The following is a 21,584-nucleotide window of genomic DNA, read 5'->3' as shown; positions in this document are numbered from 1 at the left end:
TCTCCATCTCTGACCCAGCCTCCTCAGTTCCATGCTTGGCTCCCAGAGCTGGCTCACTGAAGGAGAGTTGGATTGATCGACTAAATGGCTTTTTAGGCTTGTTTCTAGTCTGGGGATTCTGAACTGAATAACACTCTTCCTCTCTGCCAGTCTCCCCAGAGACTGGCAGCCAGGAGCTGCTCAGGATAGCCCTGCCTCCAGGCTCTACAGCTGAACAGCTGCTCTGGCTGGAGTTCTTGGAGCTGAGCTGAGTGGTGACCTGGGGGACAGGCACAGCTGAGGCTTTCTGCTCCAAAAGACAGTCATTGCAGCCAGGCCCCCAGCAGCTGCCTAGCCCCTCCTGAGCATCCTTAGGCATGTTGCACATGTGGCTGGGGTTCCCATAGCAACCTCTGTGGGACCTGCTGTGCCTGCATCACCACATCTCTTGGTTTCCTCATGAGAGGGGTGGGAGGGAACAGAAAGAGGAAGGAAGGCATGGCTCTCAGGCACTTTTTCTATCCCCAAAGTGACTGGGAATGTGCCAACGTTGTCTTCATATGGCAAGAGGCAGAGGCCCCAAAGCATTGCAAGTTCACTCAGCATACACACAAGAAAACAGGGATGTCCTCAACCAGTTTGTACTGATGGTCGGGCCAGTCAGAACCTCCCAGAGAGCTCTGGTTGCAAGCAAGAAAAACCCAGCTCTCTGTATCAGAAATCGTAGGGTATGGTGGAAAAGCACAGTGCACATTTGGAAGGAAAGAAAAGCTGTAGACACGTGATGGGCAAGGACACAAAGCAGGACAGCTTTTGAGTCACCAGAATGACTAAACTCCCACGAGGATTCCCCCTACTCCCCATCTGCCAGAGTTCAGACTTCAAGAGGAGGGACCCAGGACAAGAGAGTCCTACTAAGCGTACATTCCCAGGAGGAGAAGGTGGTTCCGAGCCGGTGCTGGGATGGAAGCTAGACAGGCCTAACCTCAATGGCTTGCAAGGGGAGGGGTCCGTGGACAATGAGAAAGGAGACGTGAAGAGTATGAGAGTGGGTGCCGCCCAGAGGAGCTGGGTCTACACGGGAGGCAGGAGTGCTTGGGAGATGGATGCTGGGAGAAGGAAGCCAGAGCTTGATGGTCTCTACTGAGACATCAATGCCTCAGCTCTTGTATACCGCAGCATATTCATTCACTCTGTCTGTTGTCTGTCTGTCTGTCTGTCTGTCTGTCTGTCTGTCTCTCTCTCTCTCTCTCTCTCTCTCTCTCTCTCTCTCTCACACACACACACACACACACACACACACACACACACACACACACACACTCCTAGGATCAGAGAGCCAGCCTTGGGAGGTAGAAAGAACCTAAATTCGTTAGTGCTCTATCGCAACAAAGCGACAGAACAAGCCGAAGAGAGGGAAAGGTGAACTGTGGCTTCGGGGCTCCGCAGATTTCAGGCCGTAGTTCCTTGGGTCCACTCATCAGGGCCTGTGCTGAGTCTGCATGTCCCAGGAGGAAGGAGGACCTGAGGAGTCAGAAGAGGCTGACTGAGGGAGGATGAAGGGCAGTTCTTCCAAATGGAAAAAAAAGAGCAAGTGCGAATGTCCTGAGGCGGGAGCAAGGGATAGATGAGGATGGAGAAGTAGCAGGTGATGGCATAGAACCTGAATTGCATTCTGGGTAGATGCATAAATCTCTGAGGATATTTTAGCACAAGTGCTTCTTATATAGCCTTTTCCTTTGGAACAGATACCACCATTGAACCAGAGCAGTCTCAATTACCCACAGTTCCTCACAAGATAAGGTAGAGAGAAGGAGGAGCCTTCTTGAGAGCAAACCCCTCTCTCCCTTCCACAAGATTACAGAACAGGTAAACAATTGACTACGGTGTGCTTCTTCAGAGCTTAAGCTAACAGTGGACCACCTCCAGGTCACCTCAGCTAAGTCAGGTGCTACAGTCAGTCCAATGATATCACCCACTGGGGGCCCTGAAAGCACCTCTTTTGCTGGCTCCCAGGCAGTGGCTGATGAATGGAGCGCCTGATGGTCTGGCTGGGCACCGTGCCTAAATGACAGGTGACAGATGGGGTTGGAGCTGAAGGCTCGGAGCCACGCGGCCAGTGCACTGCTCCAAGGAGGACTCGGGAGTCAGAAGTTAATTTTTAATAAAGAAGGAGCAAGGACACTCAATATCCCTTCTTCTACTACTCAATTAGTGGAGCAGGCTGCAGGAAGCTGGAGTTTTAAAGAGCCCCTTAATCATCTTTGTCTGTTTGGCCTTTTGCAGGACTATGGCAGCAATAATCGCACGCACCCATTAACAAAGGCAATTAAAGCGTTGAGGCATCCAGCACCTTGGACTCTAATTAAATGGCCAGATGAGAGGCTCATGGAGGTGGCCTTGGAGATGAGTCACTCCAAGCTGAAGACATGGGAGGCTGGAATCTGGAGAGAGAGGTGATCAGAGTCGTTGGCAGAACTGCCATGGGAAGGGGTGTCCCTTTATGAGTCCCAGCCTGTTCCAAGTGGAGGCCCAACCTGCAGGCGGATGGACTGTCTTTGGGAAAATTAAGAAGCAACAGAGAAACAGTATTTGGACTGCACGAACTCTTACCTCCTGCCAAGCGTTTCCTCTCTGCCAAGGGCATGATCATAAAGCTTTTAAATACAGGTAAATTCCTGGATCATCCATTCTGATGAGAACGTAGGCTGTCTGGGTGTGTTGCCAGGAGCTTCTGGCCAGCCACGCTCCTGTCCTGTGGAGGGAGACAGCGGAAGTGCTCTCTATTCTGGGGCATCACCAATGTGCCAGGCCAGGTGCCTGCTGCACCTGTCTGCTGTCTTTAACTCAAAGCCCACCAGCCTCAGCAAGAGCCCAGATCTCTTTATTACAGCTAGATGGTGGTAGGGAGACTTGGGGACCTCAAGTGTCTTGTCTATGAGCGCAGAAATAGCAGGTGATAAAGCTGGCATCAGAACCCTGGTCCGAGATTGCCAGTAGCCTCACTGCTGCTATGGTTACCCGCACAAGATCAGACCAACCAGATCAGCCAATATACTAACAGGCTTCAATGAAGTTGATTACCAAAGAAAGAGAAGGGGGATGAAGTTGGGAAGGGAACATGTTGCCGGTTTTCAGGAGGACTTGCGTGCGCGGGAGGGGTGGGGAGGACAGGTGGTTGGGGTGGATGTGATCAATGTACACATATATAAAATAAAAATAAAATTTTAAAGTTTTTTTTTTTTAAGAAACAAAATGAATGGATCCTGAGGAACAGTGCCCAGGATTGATCTTCAGCCTCCACGTCTGCCACTATACAAGAACAAGACTGGGCATGAGGACAGGCTGTGTGACCTGAACTTCCAGCAGAGACTGTCTCTTGCTTGTCAGGGCTAAAGGTCCCCTTCTCCCATAGAAAGCCAGACAATGGCAAGAGATCACTGACATTCTGTTTCTTACGGGGACCCAGCAGCCCTACAAGGGTGCTGAAGAAGTCTCTCTGCTTTTTCCCCAGGGGCCTAAGGATGAGCCATGTTTCCTGAGCCCCAGTCCCCTGCCCCATTTTCCTGGGAATTACTTTTTTTTTTTCTCTGTGGCCTCACTGAAGAGATTGTTTTGAAGGGCAATAGAATCACCAGGTTATGGCACCTTAAGAGAAGCCACTGTGAATTCCCCCACTCGGTGTGCAAGCTCACACTGGGACACCTGCTGTTTCCTGTAGCCCATTTTCTTCCTGCATTTAGAGCTCTCCTATAAGACGGGAAGAGAAAGGGCAGGGCTGGCCACCTATGGCTTGGTCCAGATGTGAACCAGCTGCTTTTCTTTCAGAGCAGTCAGGCAACCACTCATCTGTCAGAGGAAGGGCCAGCCTTCCCTTGCTACTCTAGAACCCTGGGCCACCGCTGGGCACTGGATATGGTCTTGAACTCCCTCTCCCCACTATGGATGTCTCTTAGGAGTCTGGCAAAGCTCCAGGAGTGGTGGACCAAGCAATAAACAAGGAAGCTCCCTGTCAGGTAGGTAAGGAACATTGGGGCAACACATAACATGTGTGAGGAGCTTTCCCTGAGGGGGCAGCAGCAAAAGTTCCCTCTGAAAGCTGGAGGGAGCCATGGCCAGGGAGGCAGCCCTTGGCAGACTTTTGTGAAGGTAGAATAGGGCAGGGTAGGCACAGGCATTCTGGAAAGGGGAGTCCCCCAGCCAAGTCTACAAAATCAAAAAAGACATGGCACACTGTGAAGGTCAGGGCAAAATGGGCGAGGGGATAAAAGCACTTACAAAAAACCTGATGACTTGAATTTGATTCCCAGAGCCCACGTAAAGGTGAAGGGAAGGAGCCCCACTCTATTAAGCTGCCCTCTGACCTGCACACGCAGGTGCCACCCAACTCCACACATAACGATGATAATAAATGTGGCATGGAGGTGCCACCTGGATCTTGCTGCTTCCAAGGCCCTTAGATCTTCAAGATTTCATGGCTCCAGCCTCGAAGTGGAGGAATGTCATAGCAAACCCCTACGCTAGTCTTTTGGGCCAGGTGGAAGGCCTGGGCACACACCCCTTCTCTGGATAAGCTGGAGTGAAGGTGAAGGGCTGCACTTGAAAGAATATTGCCTGTGGTGGTGGAGCACGCCTTTAATCTTGGCATTTAGGAGGCAGAGGCAGGCGGATCTCTGTGAGTTCGAGGCCAGCCTGGTCCACAGAGCAAGTTCCAGGGCAGCTAGAGCTGTTACACAGAGAAACCCTGTCTTGAAAACCAAAACCAACCAACCAAACCAAACCAAACAAAATAAAAACAAAAAACCAATAACCAAAACAAAACAAAACAAAAAAACCACCAATACACCCAGGTGTACTGTCTGTGAGACAAACTCAGAGAGAGCTGTGGACATGCACAGAGTAGGTGACAGTCTACCTTAGACATAGTCTGCCCAAGACCAGTCACAATACATGCGCACACGTACACACACACAGGAGATCTGGAAGCCAGCTTTGGTCACTTCACAAGCCCCCTGCCCGTGTCCCAGGCAGGTTAGGTTCCCCTTCACATCAAACTAAGCGCTGCCAATCACCTGCTGTCAAACAGATGGTGGCAAAAGTTCTTTCTCCAGGGTAGGGGCAGTGTCAAGGTCACTGATGACAGGGGAGAGCTGCCTGTGAGACAAGGGCAAACTGGATGGTTGCCCTCCTTTCTTTCCTGCCCCCATCCCAGGTTTCTACCTGAAGGTGGGAAGCAGGATCCGCAGGGGACTTTCCTCGCCTTCACTCTTCTTCTCACTCTTAATTTTAAACATTTTGCTCCCTCCTCCCCTCCGCCTAAGGTCTTTCCTCTGGGGGATTGTGACAAGGACAGTACGATGATGGATGATGAGGAAGACAGGAAGGCCATTGATCTTCCGAAATCCTGGGAGCCTCGCGCTGAACCAGGCTAGAGTCTGATCCGACAAGAACAGCTTTGCATGGTGCCAATCCCAGCCCCACTCACTCTCGGAGGGAGATAAAATGAGACATGGCAAGGCCACTTCATGATTCATCTAAGCACAGATAAAGTCAGCCACAGAATACCAAATCCTCTCTCTTTTACTTTGGCAGCCCCTGTCTTCTCTCTCTCTCTCTCTCTCTCTCTCTCTCTCTCTCTCTCTCTCTGTGTGTGTGTGTGTGTGTGTGTGTGTACATGTGTGTGCACAGGCCACAGGTGGACATCAGCTAACTTCCTGTATCGTCCAAAACTTTCTTTTTATTTATAGATTTCATTTTTGTTTATGTGTTATCTGTATATGTGTGCCATGTGTGTGGGTATCCAAGGAGATCCAAAGAGGGCACCAGACTCCCTGGAGCTGGAGTTACGAGTGGTTTTCAGCCGCTTGAAGTGGGTGCTGGGAACCGAGCTAAGAGCCTCTTCAAGAGGAGCAAATGCTCTTAACTCCGACCATTTCCCCAGCCCTTCCCTCCTCTTTACCTTTTGAGACATGATCTCTCATTGAACCTGAAGCTCACAGATTGACCAGACTAGCTTGCTAGAAAGCAGCCCTGGGATCCTACCTCCAACTCCTATCCCTGGAATTACAACTGCACTGACCACTGCACCCAGCTTCTTACCTGCTGGGGAGCTGCGCTCATGTCGTCATGCTTGCTTACCTCAGCAAGCAGTCCACCCACTCAGCCCGTCCCCCTGCAAGCTGAGATCCAGCCTGGAGCAGCTCTGCCCACCTGAGACTCCGCTACAGGTCTTTCCACTAGCACCCATGTTAGATCATCAGCTCTTTCTTACACCCTCTTTTGTAAAGAACACCTGCCTGCGCCCCCTGCCCCCACCCCCCCACCTACGACTCCTTGTGTGTGCCTGTATGTGTGCATGAGCAATAACTCCAGCTGGCAGAGCTGTTGATAGGTTTTTGGTGGTCTTTGATGAAACTGGAGGGTCAGTTGAAACACTCAGCTTTAAATAGAACCTTCACCTAACTCAGCGCACATATCTTTGGGAGGCATAGGCCCCAGGCTCTGGTGTTTCGAAAGCTCTCTAGGAAAACTGAATGGCCAGCTTAGAGTGAGAATCCTTGGGTGATGAGCCACTTTAAAAGACATAAGGGTGAGAGGGGACACATGTCGTAAGCACCTGAGCTCGAGGCCTGCACAAGGGATCCATCTGGCTGATGTCGGCTGCTGCTTTCTGTTCTGTTTTCCTTCGCCCCGACCCTAGTAAACAGTTGTTGAACGGGCTCTGATGCTCATGGAGGCTAGGAGTCATATCCTCTGCAGTATCTCAAAGTACATCTCTGCCTCTCCCCAAGGCAGCTTTCTCTCTTGGAGTCCCTGTTCTTTCACTCAGCAAGGCTTGAGCTGGAGCCTTGAGCTCACTCTGACTCCCATCTCCCACAGGGTCCCACTTCCTTCCTAACATAGGATCTTATTGCTTCTCTTCTTTGGCCTCTGAGACCTCATGATGGCTCTAGGAGTTCATGTTTTCTTTGGCCTTGTCTGTAAAGCTCAACAAAGCCAGGACAAATCTTTCTAGAGATTGGCTGAGCATGTGATGCTGCCAGTTCAGATACTCTCTGGTGACCCTCACCAATTCCCAGTGGAGTCCAAACCCTTATCTTGACATTCAAAGATGCCCCAGTCCAGCCCTACCTGACACAGGGACATATGGGTCATGTGAATATTCTCATTAGCCCTGCTGACCTCAGGTCACTATGCTTTGCTCAAGCTGATCTTGCCACCCCAAATGCCTTCTCATTTAGGCTGAAAAAAGTATCCTGATCAGGCTGCAGAGATGGTTCAGTGGTTAAGAGTGCTGTACTTTCGGACCATAAGACGCACCTAGTTTTTAGAGCAGTAAATCAAGAAAAACAGTAAAAACAGCAATCAGACCCAAGGTGCTCCCTAATTCCCCTCTCCCACTTCGGGAGGAAAAAGTGGGTCCTCTGGTCTGAAAAAATACATTGCTTGCGGTACAATTCTGAGAGCTGGAATTCAGATCCTAACACCTGTGATCTGCGGATGCCTAAAACCCCAACTCTGAGGGGGTACAGAGAGAGGAGGATCACTCAAGTTTGCTAGCTTCCTGTCTAGCTGAGAAAGTGCTAGTTCTGTGTTCATGGAGAGACCCTATCTCAAAGGAACAAGCAGAGAGTGACAGAGTAATAGATGCATTCTTGTGATACCTGAATACACCATGTGCAACACACACACACACACACACACACACACCCCGTTAGAATGAATCCTACACACACACACACACACACACACACACACCGTTAGAATGAATCCTACACACAACTTTATACCATTTCCTCAATTTCCAATCACTCCCACCCATGGCCTTGAACTCACGATCCTCCAGCTTCTGCCTCCCAGGTGTTGTGATCACGGGTGTTTGTCACCTGAGGCTTCTACTATATCCTGGGCTGAGGTATAGCTGTCTTTGTTTACTCTGAGTCTGTGTGACAGGAGTTTTTGTTTTGTTTTGTTTTTCCGAGACAGGGTTTCTCTGGGTAGCCTTGGCTGTCCTGGACTCACTTTGTAGACCAGGCTGGCCTCGAACTCACCTGCCTCTGCCTCCCGAGTGCTGGGATTAACAGCGTGAGCCACCACGCCTTGTCATTACTTTGTTCTTGTCCACAGTAGGGGTAAAGCCCCCTTGCTGGATGAACTTTCTGGGTTCTTCACCAGGCCATCTCTTTTGCTGGACAGGAAGTTGGCTTGTTTATCACTTGATTACTCTAAGGGTTAAAAAAAAATAATCATACGCGTTGAATGACTTGTTGAGAACAAGACAGAGAGCATAGTTACAATAAAACAGTTATTAGGGTTAGGTTGCTACCTGGCAGAACAGGCTAGCTAACACTCAGTGTGCACAGAAACCACAGAATGATTTAGGTAAAATCCAGGGTAATTAAAGAGGTTTGTTGTGTGTTCACACGATACCTTAGGGTATCCAGAAGAGGGCGTCAGATCTCCTGGAGCTAAAGTCACAGGCAGTTTTGAGCTGCCTGGCATGAGGCTTACAGAACTCTGATCCTCTGCAAGAGCAGTTTGCACTCTTAACTGCTGTGCTCTCTCCAGCCCTGAGTTTCTGCATTTCTAACAGCTCCCAGGTGCAGTCTCTAGCCAAGGAGGACCCCACTTGGAATACAGCGCAGGGTTTGCAACCTACGTAGTCTCTTGCGGGGTTGCTATGGCTTCCAGTGCAGGGTAGGGAATTATAATTTTTTAAAATGGATGCAGAGTCATTGTGATGGTAGGTACGAATTGCACATGGTCTTCTTGGCTCAGGAGAACACACACACACACACACACACACACACACACACACACACACACACATCAGCTGATCTAACCCTGCACAGGCCTGAGATTTCCCAGGGGTCCAACTGCTGCATTTCAGAAGTCAGTGCTCTGAGATGGAACGGGCTGTGCACTAACCTTATAGCCCTGATTAATTCCCTCCCTTTGTTTGCCTCATTATCATGATTAGGTTCTGCCCGTAGCATAGCAACAGCTAATTGTAGGCTGGTTGCCGAGTGCATAATTCCTGCTATTAAAATTTTATCGAGCCTTAATTGTGTTCCTTTTTCTGCAGCAGGGAAGCTTCAAAGTTTCAGCGAGGAGAGGATGTGGTTAGTGGGAGCTGATGATTTTTTAATCTTAGCAAGGCCTGTGAAGCCACGTTCTGCAAGATCACTGACCTTGAGATGGTTTCTAGTGGCCGGAAAGAAGCCCATCATTTATTTATTAGCCCTCCTGCAGGTCTGCAAACAATCCCTTGCGGCCAGGCAGAAGGCAGATTCTAGGTCAAGTGCTATTGCAAAAAGCCTCAAAGGGCAGGCAGAGCAAGGAGCTGGCCGAGCGCGCGCATCTGGGCAGAGAAAGCTGGGGGAAGGGAGCATTGCGTTGTGAGTGTAGAAGTGGTGTCACACGCAAACAGGTGCACAGTGCCACTCTGTGGAAGCCCCCACTGCCTCTTGGTGGTCCTCCAAACCTCCAGAGAACCAGGAGGCTTTTGAGATGGCTCTCCAGGACGGTCGGTACATGTCAAAGTGCCCAACCGGTGCTCAGCAAGAGTTGGAAGAAGATAGTCTATTAATGGCAGCTGTTTTCTACAGATGGCTCCACACCTGTCTGATTGCCGGCTCACCTGCAGAGCTTGTTAGGGATGCACCAACCCGCCCCCACACAGCCCTCCTCCGCCCCCCGCACCCCCCCCTGCACCCAGACCTGTGACTGCGAGGGAGGAGGGAGGCTGGCCACCACTTCTCAGATGTGTGTGGCTGGCACCAAGTTCTTTAGGAATCACCAACCTGCAGATCAGTGTTTCTCAACCTGGGGATGAAGGGACCCTTTCACAGTGGTCGCCTAAGAAAACAGAGATAGCTACATTATGATTCATAACTAGCAAAATTACAGCTATGAAGTAGTAATGAAAATAATTTTATGGTTGGGGAGTCCCCACAACAAGAGGAGAGGAAGTGCAACAAAGGGTCACAGCACTAGGAAGGTTGAGAACTGCTACTTCAGATAGAAGGTAGTGTGGAAAACATGACAAAGGTAAGAGCCAAATGGCCCTTGGGCAGGGATTCACTTATCTGTTTAGCTCCTGTTGAAAGCATGGGGGCCTGCTGATATGGCTTGGCTTTATGCCATAGTCTCACGTGGCCTGGGACACCCAGGCAAAGCCCAGATGGCTGAGCTCTCTTTATATAAAGAGTTCTTGATACCCAGGTTCATGACCGCCTGTCAAACTAGTCTGCAGGAGATGCTGACGTAAGGACACTTTGAGACCTTCTCTCACAGTTCTGGTGGGAAGGATGATGTTCCGAAGAGTTACTTTGCCTCTCCTTTGCGGAGTATTACAATCATGGTCCCTAGGAAACTGGCATCCCCCCAGGAATCTCGTGTTGAAAAGTAAAATGCTGCTATCAGCCAGAGGAGGAACTTTATCTCCAGGAAAAGAGATTTCACACAGTTCTGACAACTTGGCAGGAGAGACAAGAGCAGGAGATGCTATGCGGGGCTGTTGCGTAGCTAAAAGCTTCCATCTTAGAGGGAAGCCTTAAGAGACAGGACATTAGACACAAGGGAGGCAACAGGATGCTCTAAGAAAAGAGGAACCATCCCATTCTGCCAGAAAAGTGCCCTAAACTCAGGAAGTAAACAACTCAAAGGATTCAGAAGTTCCTGAAACTGACCAGATATATACTAGGCCTCTCCTTCCCTTAAGCATTTATAATATGTAAGGCCAGCTAAGAGACACTCTCTGACCAGCCTGGAAGAGGCTCAAACCATCTGAGCTGCTGGAACGGACACCGTCCAACCTGTTGAGCTGCTTGTGGGATGTGCAGTGGGCTCCAGGTTTCTACCTTCTCTGGGATGTCACTCATGCTGAGATGGAGTTTTAGTGATACAGCCGTCATGGATTCGTTTCTAGTCCTGGAAATAACCACTTGCCCATATTCCTACAAGCAACCCCCCCCCAAAAAAAAACCTATTGGTTGACCAAATTGGACTTTGGTGGTATACATACTTGTGGCCTGGGGATGAATAGCTCTTTGATCCTGTTGCTCTAGGAGGACTGTTACACAACATGGTTTACACTATTCCAGAACTGCTAAAAATAAATAAATTAACATTGTGGCTGGAGAGTTAAGAACGCAAAGCACTCCTGTTGAGGACTCTAGTTCAGTTCCCAGCACCCATATCGGATGGCTCACAACCCATAACCCCCGATCCACAGGCTCTGATTCTTCTGTCCGAGGGTCCCTGAACTCATGGACACATCCATTCCTCCACACACACATACACGGAAATAATTTTTATTTTACATTTATCTTTATGGAAGCCACGCAATGGCATAAATGTGGAGATCACAGGACACCTGGCACTGTTATTTCTCTCCTTCCACCACGTGGTTTCTGGGAACTCAACTCAGGTAGTCAGGCTTGCTGGCAAAAGCCCTCACCCACTAAGTCACCTTGCTGTTCTTGCTTTATATTTAACCTAAACCTCATACCAGAACCCCAAAGATGGATTTGGAGGGCTGTGGGGAAGTGTCACTGGATCCCCTTATTTATTCTTCTTCCAGATGTGGCCATATGGAATAAGTCTTTCTGCATTTCACTATTTCTCGTCTCCGTTACTGGGCTATTTAAGCCTAGAAGCTGTGCATAGCTTCTTAGAGCTGCCCGGCTCTGACCCTAACAACTCCAATAACAGCGCTTTGTTCTAGATGCTTCTCCAAGTTTAGACCAGCTGTGCCCCTCTGAAAAGGACTCCAGTGTGTCATCCTTGCATTGCAGAATGTTGCTTTTCTGGAAGACTCAGCTCTTGTGTCTTATAGGCATCCATCTCATAGTAGAGATATTTGCAACAAGAGCTCTCTGGCCTGCAACACTGTGAAGGACCAGAGTCTAGATCCACCCAGGGAAGCGCCGAGGAATCCACCCCCACACTACCATTGTCAGGTCAAGCAGGGATTTTTAAAGGAAGCAGGATTTTAGGCTCTGGGTAAACAAGGCATTGTTGGATGTGCTGGCTTCCAGCCAAGAATGGCTTTAGCTACGATCTGGTGGCTGAACTGTGTGGTGAGTGCATGAGAAACCCAGCAAACATATTTTATAGAGAGGAGGAAAATGGCTAGTGGGGGAAGGAGGGAGAAACTTTGGTGGGGGGGGGATGTTTAAAGCGGACGCTAGAACTCAGAAGCTCCAGGGGGTAGGGGTGGGGCCTGGGAATTGTGCTCAATTGGCAGAGTGCTTGCCTAGACCGGTAGTGTAAGAAATGCACCCCCCCAGTAGGTGTGCGTACTTAAACACTTGGTCCCCAGTTGGTGGTGCTGTCTGAGAAGGTTGTGAAAGTTAGGATGTGAAGCCTTGCTGGAGGAAGCCAGTCACTGGCTTCACTAAGCAAGACCTCTGAGAGTTTATGGCCTCACTCATTTCCAGTTCTTTCTGTTTTCCTCCTGTGGTTGAAGATGTGATCTCTCAGCTTCCTGCTTTGGCCACCTGCTGCCGGGCCTCCTCACCACTGTGAACTCTTTTCCAGGACAGTAAACCCAAAGAAATCACAATTTCTATAAGATGCTTTTGCTCGCAGTATCTTGAGGTGTGCCTGACTCTTTGGGGTCTATCACTCGCACCTCATAAGGGCTGCATCACCTGGGCGTGGTAGAGCACACCTGTAATCCTAGCCCTTGGCAGGTGGAGACAAGAGGACCAGAAGTTCAAAATCCTTTCTGCCAGCCTGGAATACACACAAAACAAAGGAAGAGCTTCAGAGGCTAGGCAGCTAACAGAAAGGAGGGAGACAGATCACTCAGATGTCTGTCAGAACCCAGATTCCAGGTTCCTTAGCAGAACGGTGGGGACTGTGGTGAACTGCACAGCCCTGAACCCTCTTAGGGGGTCTCTACTTCAGCCACTGCCAAATTTAGCCGTGCGAGAATGTGAGGCCAGGGTTGCCTGCCCTTTAAATTTCCAAAAGAGGCTTGGAATGTGAACGTTAAGATGAAATTTCCCTATTTAAAAAGGAAAAACAGCTTCAATCAAAGCACGCCTGCAGGATATGAGTTTACAACTTCCTGCTTAGAAAGTTCAGAAGGATTCCTAGATCCTAATCGCGGAGCTGCTTTTGCAGGAATTGGTTACAGCATGGCATGTTTTTTTTTTTTCCTTTTTATGTTTGTTTATTGTCTTTAGAGGAGGTTGGTAGTTATACAGAGAAGAAAAAAAATAAGACAGGAATATGAGATCTTGGAAAAGTATGAGAAAGACTTAGGAGGGACTTGAGGGCAGATATAGTCCTGTCCTCTGTATAAATAAGACGTCGGGTGGAGCGCTCATCACTGCACAATTTAGTGGCTCTGTGGCATCCTCTCTCCCAGTGATTGGCCTGGCCAGGGGTCAAGGTTGTTAGCGAACTTAGTGCAAAAAGCTGGAGAAGGGCTTGCTGGCTGGAATGTGCTGCCGAGATCCAGTCACCAGGTAGGCTGGCTACCCATGAAAGAAGGAATAGAGGGCTGGGCATGTGGAGACCTGAGGTCCTCAGTGGGAAGAGTGCTTGCCTGGCATGCCGGAAGCCCTGGGTCTGGTCCCCATGCTCTATAAATTGAGCGTGGTAGTGCACACCTATAATCTCATCACTGGGAAGATGGAGGCAGAAGGACCAGAAGTTCAAGATCACCTTCAAGGATAACGTTTGAGGCTAGTTGGGGGGGTGGGGAGAAGAGGTGTCCAACCTTCAGTTGCCCTGGTCAAAGTGTCAGGTGTTTGAGCGGCGTGGCCATCTTGGACTTTTTAACTGCAACGGCATGAGGCCAGAAGAAGGCCCTAGATTAGTCTGTCAATCCAGAGATTCATGAGAAAAAGAAGGTTGTTTAAGTCACTATGTTTTGGAACAATTCCTTAGGCAGTGACAATGAAACACTTAGTAAGTAGCCAGCCCGTGAGCCCCGTCTGTCGCTTGACTGGGTCTCTGACAAATAATGATTTAAATAAGACTCTCATCCTGGTCCAGAACTGAGAAGGTAGCTTTTGCTTCGCTGGTCAGAAGCAGCTGTACCAATGGGAGCAGGAAGCTCTGACATCTGAGGAAATGTCATTAGCAGGGCATGCCGATGTGCTGAGGGGAACAAAAGGCTTTTTTTCTTAAGGTTTATTTTTATTTTTATTTTTATTTTTTTTTATTTATTTTTTTAATTTTTTATTTTTGGTTTTTCGAGACAGGGTTTCTCTGTGTACCCTTGGCTGTCCTGGACTCGCTTTGTAGACCAGGCTGGCCTCGAACTCACAGTGATCCACCTGCCTCTGCCTCCCGAGTGCTGGGATTAAAGGCGTGTGCCACCATGCCCGGCTCTATTTTTATTTTTAATGATTTATATGTCTGTAGGGGCCAAGAGAGGGTGTCAAATCCCCTGGAGCTGGAGTTACAGGTGGTGTGATCTGGCCGGCATGGATGCTGGGAGCCAAACTCAGGTCTTCTACAAGGTCATCAAGCATTTAACAGCTAGGCCATCTCCCCAGTCCCCAGAGTGTTGACCAGTAAATAAGAACATATCTAAACTGTTTTTGCAATGCCTGGCAGGACTAGTTTCTACCAGGGCGGGGTGGGGGTGGGGAGACTAACTTGTGATTGTCTGGTAACTTTTGTTTTCTGCATCAAATTTATCCATAAAACCACAAGCCGGGTACCCCAATACAGCACCCACTCATCCTGCATTTGGAGGAGGAGGGGCCCATCCTAATGACTCAGTATTTCATGTTTGCCAGCTTCCTCCAGGCTCATTTCATAAGCGGCTGGTTGATCTTCAGCTTGATTCAGCCCGGTGATGTCATCACTGCTGATTAAAGGTCCCTGGGCAATCAGCTTTAAGTCTGAAGCAGTGGGGGCGAGCAGGCAGCTCCCAAGCGAGCGGACCTTCTGGCAGCCTTCGCCGGCTTCTAGGATGTCTGGCACAAGCAGCCATGGAAGTAGCTAAAAAAAAAAATCAAGTCTGTGGTCCACACAGCTAGCCGGGGGCTGTCCATGAGTTAGAAAGCTGAAGGGTGGGCAATGAGATAGAAGCGATAAAAGAAAATGAGGTTGAAATCCACTCGTTTCCTCTCTTTCCAGTAACTTCTTGGAAGGAGGAAATGGAGATGAATGAGACATAAAAATCACAGAACGCAGACTTGGCACGGCTTTTAGAGACAACTGTTCAACCTTTCCCCCACTCGTAAGTCACAGCGGCTAACAGTTGTTGAGTATTTACCACAGGCCACACATTATACAAAATACGCTCAAATTCATCCTTTAATTTCTTCGTCCTCCCCCCTCCCCGCCGCCCCTGTCCCCGCCCTGCACGTTCCTTCAAGGTACTGTGATTTTAATGTCCACTTTATGACATCTAGATAAGTAAACTGCACATGGCCACACTGAACAAACAGAGGTGTGACTGTCCTGCCAGGAAGGAAGATATTTTAGAGACACACTGTGCTCTGCCCTTTAGCTATCAGAGTGTTGAAACAATGGAACCCCCCCACCCCCCACCCCCCACCCCCGCCAGGGTTCTCATACTTGGAAAGGGCAAGTGATAAGTTTGGTGCCAATCAGAAGAGGAACTTGTCTCCAGGCAGAGATTTCCCACAAGTACTGACCACTGCGGAAGAGTCTGTCCTGAGGATGACGATGCCCTGATAGGGAGTGCTTAGTTTTGCATGCCTCTCACTGTCTACTTAAACTTAACCTTTATGGCAGGACCCTGAAATGGAGTGTGTGTGTGTGGGGGGGGGGGTCACTGCACCTCTTTGTTCCTTTTCCCACTGTGGCCATGTTGAATAAATCTCCCTTTTCTGCTTTTCGCTATTGTTTGCTTAATTGGACTATTGACGGTGAGTGGAGCTCTGTTACCGGGAGGCCCAGGACTCCTGGCTAAGTGCAGCACTCTTCCTCAGTTCTTTTCCTTCCTTGCCCTAGCAGCCCCTGCTCCACTATCCTGGATGCTCAGTTCCATTTGAAAAACTGGATTGCTCAGCAGCTCACCTGTATCTTACAATGAAATCTGTTTTCCTAGAACCCTTGACATCTGGGCTGCCCACTGCAGTAACACAGAGGCCCCAAGTCTGCCCCTAGCATGGTCCTCTCACTCAGCGTCCTCTGATCAAACTGAACATGGACAAAGGTCCTAAGCCCCTCCTCTTCAGGTATTTGTAGTCGTGTGTGTAGGTGTCTATCTCAGTTCACATGTGTGGCTGGGTGGGGGGTCCATATGCATATTTTCACACTTGAGCATGAGGGCCAGAGGCCAGTGTTGGATGTCTTCTTTGATTGTTTCTTCACCTTGTTTTGTTTGTTTGTTTGTTTGTTTTTGAGACTGTCTCCTCTCATCTGGCCTGGAGTTCACTGATCCAGCTGAGCTGTCTGTCTGTTTAGCAAGCCCTGGGGAATCTATCTCCTCCTCCGCAGAGTTGGAGTTACATTCACCGTCATGACACAGATACTAGACGATCCAGCTAAGGTGTTCATACATGTGCGGCAAACACTTTACCCACTGAGCATCTTCCCAGTCCTCACAGCAGATACTGTATGGACTGTGCTGCCTCTCTGTGTGAACCCCTCAACTCAAATGTCTGCAAATCCCTGGCTGGTAAAGCAAATAAAGAGTGGGCCTGGAACAGTGAGGTCACGTGGACTTCTTATGCCTCTATCTTTCCACTTTCCATGGAGACATGGACAAGGAGGTTTTTATTTATTTTAATTTAAAAAAAATTGTTTTCCCCTCTGAAAAGTCAATGATAAAAGACAGCTAGCACTCAGCCTTGCTGACCAGACAGCTAGGAGTGATGGGCACTGAGGCAAATCAGCAAGCAAATGCTTGATCTCTGCGATGCAGACATCCCTCAGATCCCTCCAGATATTGCTACAAAAGGGCTGGGCAGAATTGTCTGAGCTTCCTAAAACCTGCTGGAACCTGGGGTTTTATTTGAAAACTTTTTATTTTTGTCGGATCTTTCCCCCACCTACCAATGTCTATATTTTAAGAGCAGTTAAAATGGATTCTATGAGCCAGAGTGAATCTGCATACACCCATGGGTGTCGCTGTTCTTTCTCACCAGATGGAGCCAACACCCTGATGAAGTCCAAGGTTTGGGGAGCCTCACCCCCACTTGACCTGCACACCCCACTTCTAGGAATGCAGACTCATCTCTGGGAGCTTCTCCAGCAGCTATGTCGTGTCATCCTTGAAACTGATGTGGTATTTCTGGCCAAGGCGCATCCTGACCTCTCAAGTCATCTTGTTAATGGTATCTGGAACCAAATGATCTGCTTCAGCATTCACTCATGCCAGCCACATTCTCTCTTGGTGAGGTTTTGACTATTCTCTTCCAATTGTTTTTTTTTTTGTTTTTTGTTTTTTGTTTTTTTTTGTATGGAGCTTAGGGCATCACCTTTTCCGTGAAATCAGCAGCTGGCCTCAAAACCCCATTGAAGCCTAATAGCCCTACCAGCAATCATAGAAACGTGGATTCGTGGGCTGGGAACATGGTCCAGCAGGCAGAGTGTTTACTGAGTGTGAGCAAGGGCCTGGGTGTGATGCTCTGCACTTGTAAACTGGATGCAGTGGGACATCTTGGTACCTGGGAGGTACTTTTATATGTAATAACTAAAGCAATGATAGATAGAAGGTAGATACAAGTAGATACAAAGTACCAGGCAGCAGATGGTACCTCAGAGGGGGCCCCCACTTTATATTTAAAGAATCAACGCAGCAAGGTATAAGGTGATAAGATATAAGGTGCCAGGTGCCAGATATTATGTTGTAGAGGAGTTTATTAAGTGAGCATGGGGGGAGAAGGAAAGGGGGGGAAGGTGTACCAGAGAGAGAGAGAGAGAGAGAGAGAGAGAGAGAGAGACCGACCACATAGAGGGTCTGTACTTTTATATGGCCCTGGGCAAGCTCACGCCCTGGGGCGGGTAAGTGATGACATCACGGGTAGGCGGACTGGTACAGGTACAGACAGGAGGAACATAAATTCAAGGCCAACTCTGTTAAAAGGTAACTCAAGACCAGTGTGAGTCTTGGTTCCAAAGAGCCACTGAGGTGGTTCAGTGGATAAAAGCACTTGCCATGAAGGCCTAATAACATAAGTTCAATCCTGGGAACCATGACAAAGCTGGACGTATCGGCAGATATCTGTAATTCCAACATTTCTACAGGAAGACGAAAAGTGGAGACAGAAGAATCACCCAGAAGCTTACAAACCAGCTAGCCTGGGAGCGTTCAGTACACCAGAAACAAGAGAGACCCTGTTTCAACAACGTAGGTAGAAGGTGAGAACCAACTTCCAAAATTTGTCCTCTGACCTTCGCATGTGTCTGGACGCGCGCGCGCGCACACACACGCGCGCGCACACACACACACACACACACACACACACACACACACACCTCATGAGCTCCTGCACTTCAGAGATGCTATGCTCAGCACCTGTCCAGTGCTCCTTCATTCTCTCTTCCTGGTGGTGGCTATGGATAAAGACTTAAGACTTTCTCTCATTGACATCTGAACTTCCCCCTCCCCCATCCCCACCCCCTCAACTCCCCATCCCCCCTACCCCACAACTCTGGCATGGAATTCCCACCTCAGTGCCTGATGGGATGATTGTTCTGGATCCGTTTCTCTCTGAAAGCACATCCATGTGCCACCCCCCAAGGGTCAGCCTGGGCCTTGGCATGTGGCCTATGAACTAAAGACACACATAGCGCTGGGCACTGTCTCTGGTGCTGCCACTTCCGTGATGTCACTTCCCTATGAATCTGCTTCCACAGCCACCCAAGCCACACTTTAAACCGCACCTGCTGGATGACCAAAGCATTTGTGTTATTTGTGGTCTTCCTGTCTCCCCCACTAGTGTAACCAGCAGCGAGGCACCTCACTGTTGGGGCAGCTTGCGTAGCTTGCCATGACAATCTTCTGATGCAGTATCCTCAAAGTCAAAGGGGACTTTAACCCGTGGGGAAGTGGGGACGTAAGAAAGAGTTCCCAATCATGGCTCCTGGACTGTGTGAGGGTGGAGAACTTGAGCGGAGCACAAGCAAGCAAGCAAGCAAGCAAGCAAGCAAGCAAGCAAGCAAGCAAGCATGCAGTCTTTCCTCTCTTCACTGTGAATGTGATGGGACCGGCTCCTGCCACTGTGACTTCCTGAAGTAACCTGGAATTGGGAGCTAGCATGAATTCTTTCTCTACCTTGCTTTGTTGAGTGTCTTATCACAGCTCCAGATGTGGAGCCAGGACACTCGCCTAACTAGACTCCAAAATGAGTCTTAGATTCCCAAGCTCCAGATACATGGGAAGGGGAGAAGAATGTTGTATCTGTATTTCCTTTGTGCTTGAAAAAACATATAGTGGCAGATGAGCCGCATATGCACATATGGTCTGGTGTCTTAAAGGTACAAGGACACATCAAATCCCCTGTGGTAAAGGACCCCAAAGCCACTCTCATCATTCTGCATCTTGAAGCTAGCTTTGTTGACCCAACACTCCCCAAAAAGTAAGAAAGCAGTGAAAATACAAGCAAAGGGTATTGGTCAGTGTTATTGGTACGGACCAGACAAACTCCATTTTGAAAAAGAAACTCCATTTTGTGTTAAACCTAGCCGAGGGTTGAACCCAGGAAAAACCACAAACTAGTCTAAACAGAAAAATATTCCCTAGCAACACAATCAGCTCACCTTGGGAAAGTCCAAATATACTCTCAAGCTGACCAGCAGGTGGTCTGGCACATAGCAACAACCAATTAGGAGAAGCCAGGCCAAAATTCCTAATACCCCCATGACTGCTTCAACCAATCTTTTCTATAGGCCAACTTGCCCCTACACCTATTACCCAACCATGAAGTGCCAAGGCTTGCAACTCCCTGCTTGCAGCTTTTCTGCCCAAACACCGTCCAATCATATACTGTAAAACCCATTTATTTGTCAAAAACCTATAAAAAAACCCTCTCAGTTGAGATTCAGGGCCACTTCCTTGCATCTGCTGTGTCTGTGCCTAGGAGGTGTGGCCCAGGTTTGAACCAGCAATAAAGACTTCCTTGTGATTGGATTTAGACTCAGCTCTTTGGTGGTCTGTTCGGGGAATCTTTCAAAATTTGGGCATAACATTATGACCAAATCTGAAATTTTCTATCACCGGCACAGAGACATTATTCACTTAAGTAACCAGTCACTGTCAACGAATCCCAGGATGCTGAGTGAAATTAGCAGAACAACGTGACAGCATTTGCTTTCAGTTAGTGCGCCCAACTCTTTGAACATCTTCTCTCTTGTACTGGTCTTCCCCCCCCCCCTTATTTTAAATAAATAAACAGGTGTGGTTAGCCTTTTTGTTCCATTGCTGTTGAGTTCAATCATATTATGACATACTGCTCTTGTCTGGGAGTGAGATAATTAAATGGTAAGTTGACATGAAGGTGGCAAGGTGGCTGTAGCTTGTCTGGGGTCCCCCACCTCTGGACCTGTGACTAAAGGGTGGGGCACCATTGGGGCTCACAGACTGAGGGATATTTGAGATGACGGTTCTCACTGGCTTCACTCTTGAAGAAGCCTTATGACACCCGTGTTCTGGGCTCCATTCTCCTTATCCTATATGCCTGCGTCTGCATCCCACAGGCCCTGCACATTGCCCCTTCCCTGAGCCCCTTCCCCGAGCGCCTAGCGCACTCTCATGGTTCTCTGACATCTTCATTCAGGCTTTAACTGGCGTGCTGAGTCCCCTCCACCTCTGTTCCTCGAGCCTGGTCACACGTCCCATCTTCCAGATGAGAGGTCTAGCTCTCTCTTGCTTGCTCCAGGCGTTGCACAGGGTCTCTCTGGGTCCTCATTCTGTTCCCTGTCAGTTTTTACAGGCTTCTCTCTGTAATCCACCACAGGCACTTCTGCCAACCTTTAACTAGCCATCCCACATTCAACATCCTGCCTTAGCGCCCCACTGCCTGGGCAATGCAAGCCAAAGTCTGACATCAGCGGTGACCATTACCAGCAGCCACCACCTGCTGGACATAGCCTCCCCCAGCTCTTCCACCTTTGACCCCTGCCCATTTTCGAATTGTGAGTCCATTCACTGTTTCCCAATATGCCCTGCACTCGCCTGCCCTCACAGTTTTGGTCACAGCAGCCTTGTGCTGGGAAAGCCAGCTTTCCCCATTTTTCTCTCTTAGGAAAATTATTCTTTCCCAAGCCTGCTCACTGCTCACATCTGCCATGAAGCTTCCTTGCCTCACCCCAGGCTCCAGCAATCTGTCAACTTCAAAGAGCTCAAGAACTTACTGTCTGGAACATTCTCTTTGATTCTTAACAAGAAGTTTTGTGATTTTTTTTTTCCCTCCCTCCATTCACTCAGCTGACTAGGTCATTCTTTGAAAGCAGGGACATGCCTTGTGGACCCTGTGGATAGTCTTGCTTAATGGGCGAAGGCATTTCTAAGCCTTCTCTGAGTAGAGGCTGTGCTGGCTGGTCTTGTGTCAAACTTGACACAAACTAGAGTCATCTGAATCGACAGGATCTTAATTGAGAAAATGCTGCCATCAGATCCAGCTGTAATGCATTTTAACAGTAAGTAATTGATGGGGGAG

At 48.9% G+C, this 21,584-nt stretch overlaps 1 long non-coding RNA gene across 3 annotated transcripts; it reads left to right on the top strand.

Annotated features, from left to right (window-relative positions):
- Positions 1 to 13,292: 13,292 nt before the first annotated feature.
- On the top strand, positions 13,293 to 19,599 carry LOC311597101. Of its 3 annotated transcripts, XR_014779090.1 has the most exons (7): positions 13,293 to 13,460; positions 14,365 to 14,462; positions 15,088 to 15,190; positions 16,028 to 16,157; positions 17,070 to 17,317; positions 18,172 to 18,285; positions 18,867 to 19,599. It is a non-coding gene; the product is annotated as an uncharacterized lncRNA (long non-coding RNA). The 3 variants fall into 3 exon arrangements; XR_014779089.1 differs by lacking the exon at positions 14,365 to 14,462; XR_014779088.1 differs by lacking the exons at positions 14,365 to 14,462; positions 15,088 to 15,190.
- Positions 19,600 to 21,584: the final 1,985 nt, after the last annotated feature.

Source organism: Acomys minous (genome assembly GCF_964271855.1).
Source record: "Acomys minous genome assembly, chromosome: 5".
NCBI lineage: Eukaryota > Metazoa > Chordata > Mammalia > Rodentia > Muridae > Acomys > Acomys minous.
The sequence above is the reverse complement of the archived record's forward strand: the minus strand, read 5'-3'. Positions and strand labels throughout refer to the sequence as shown.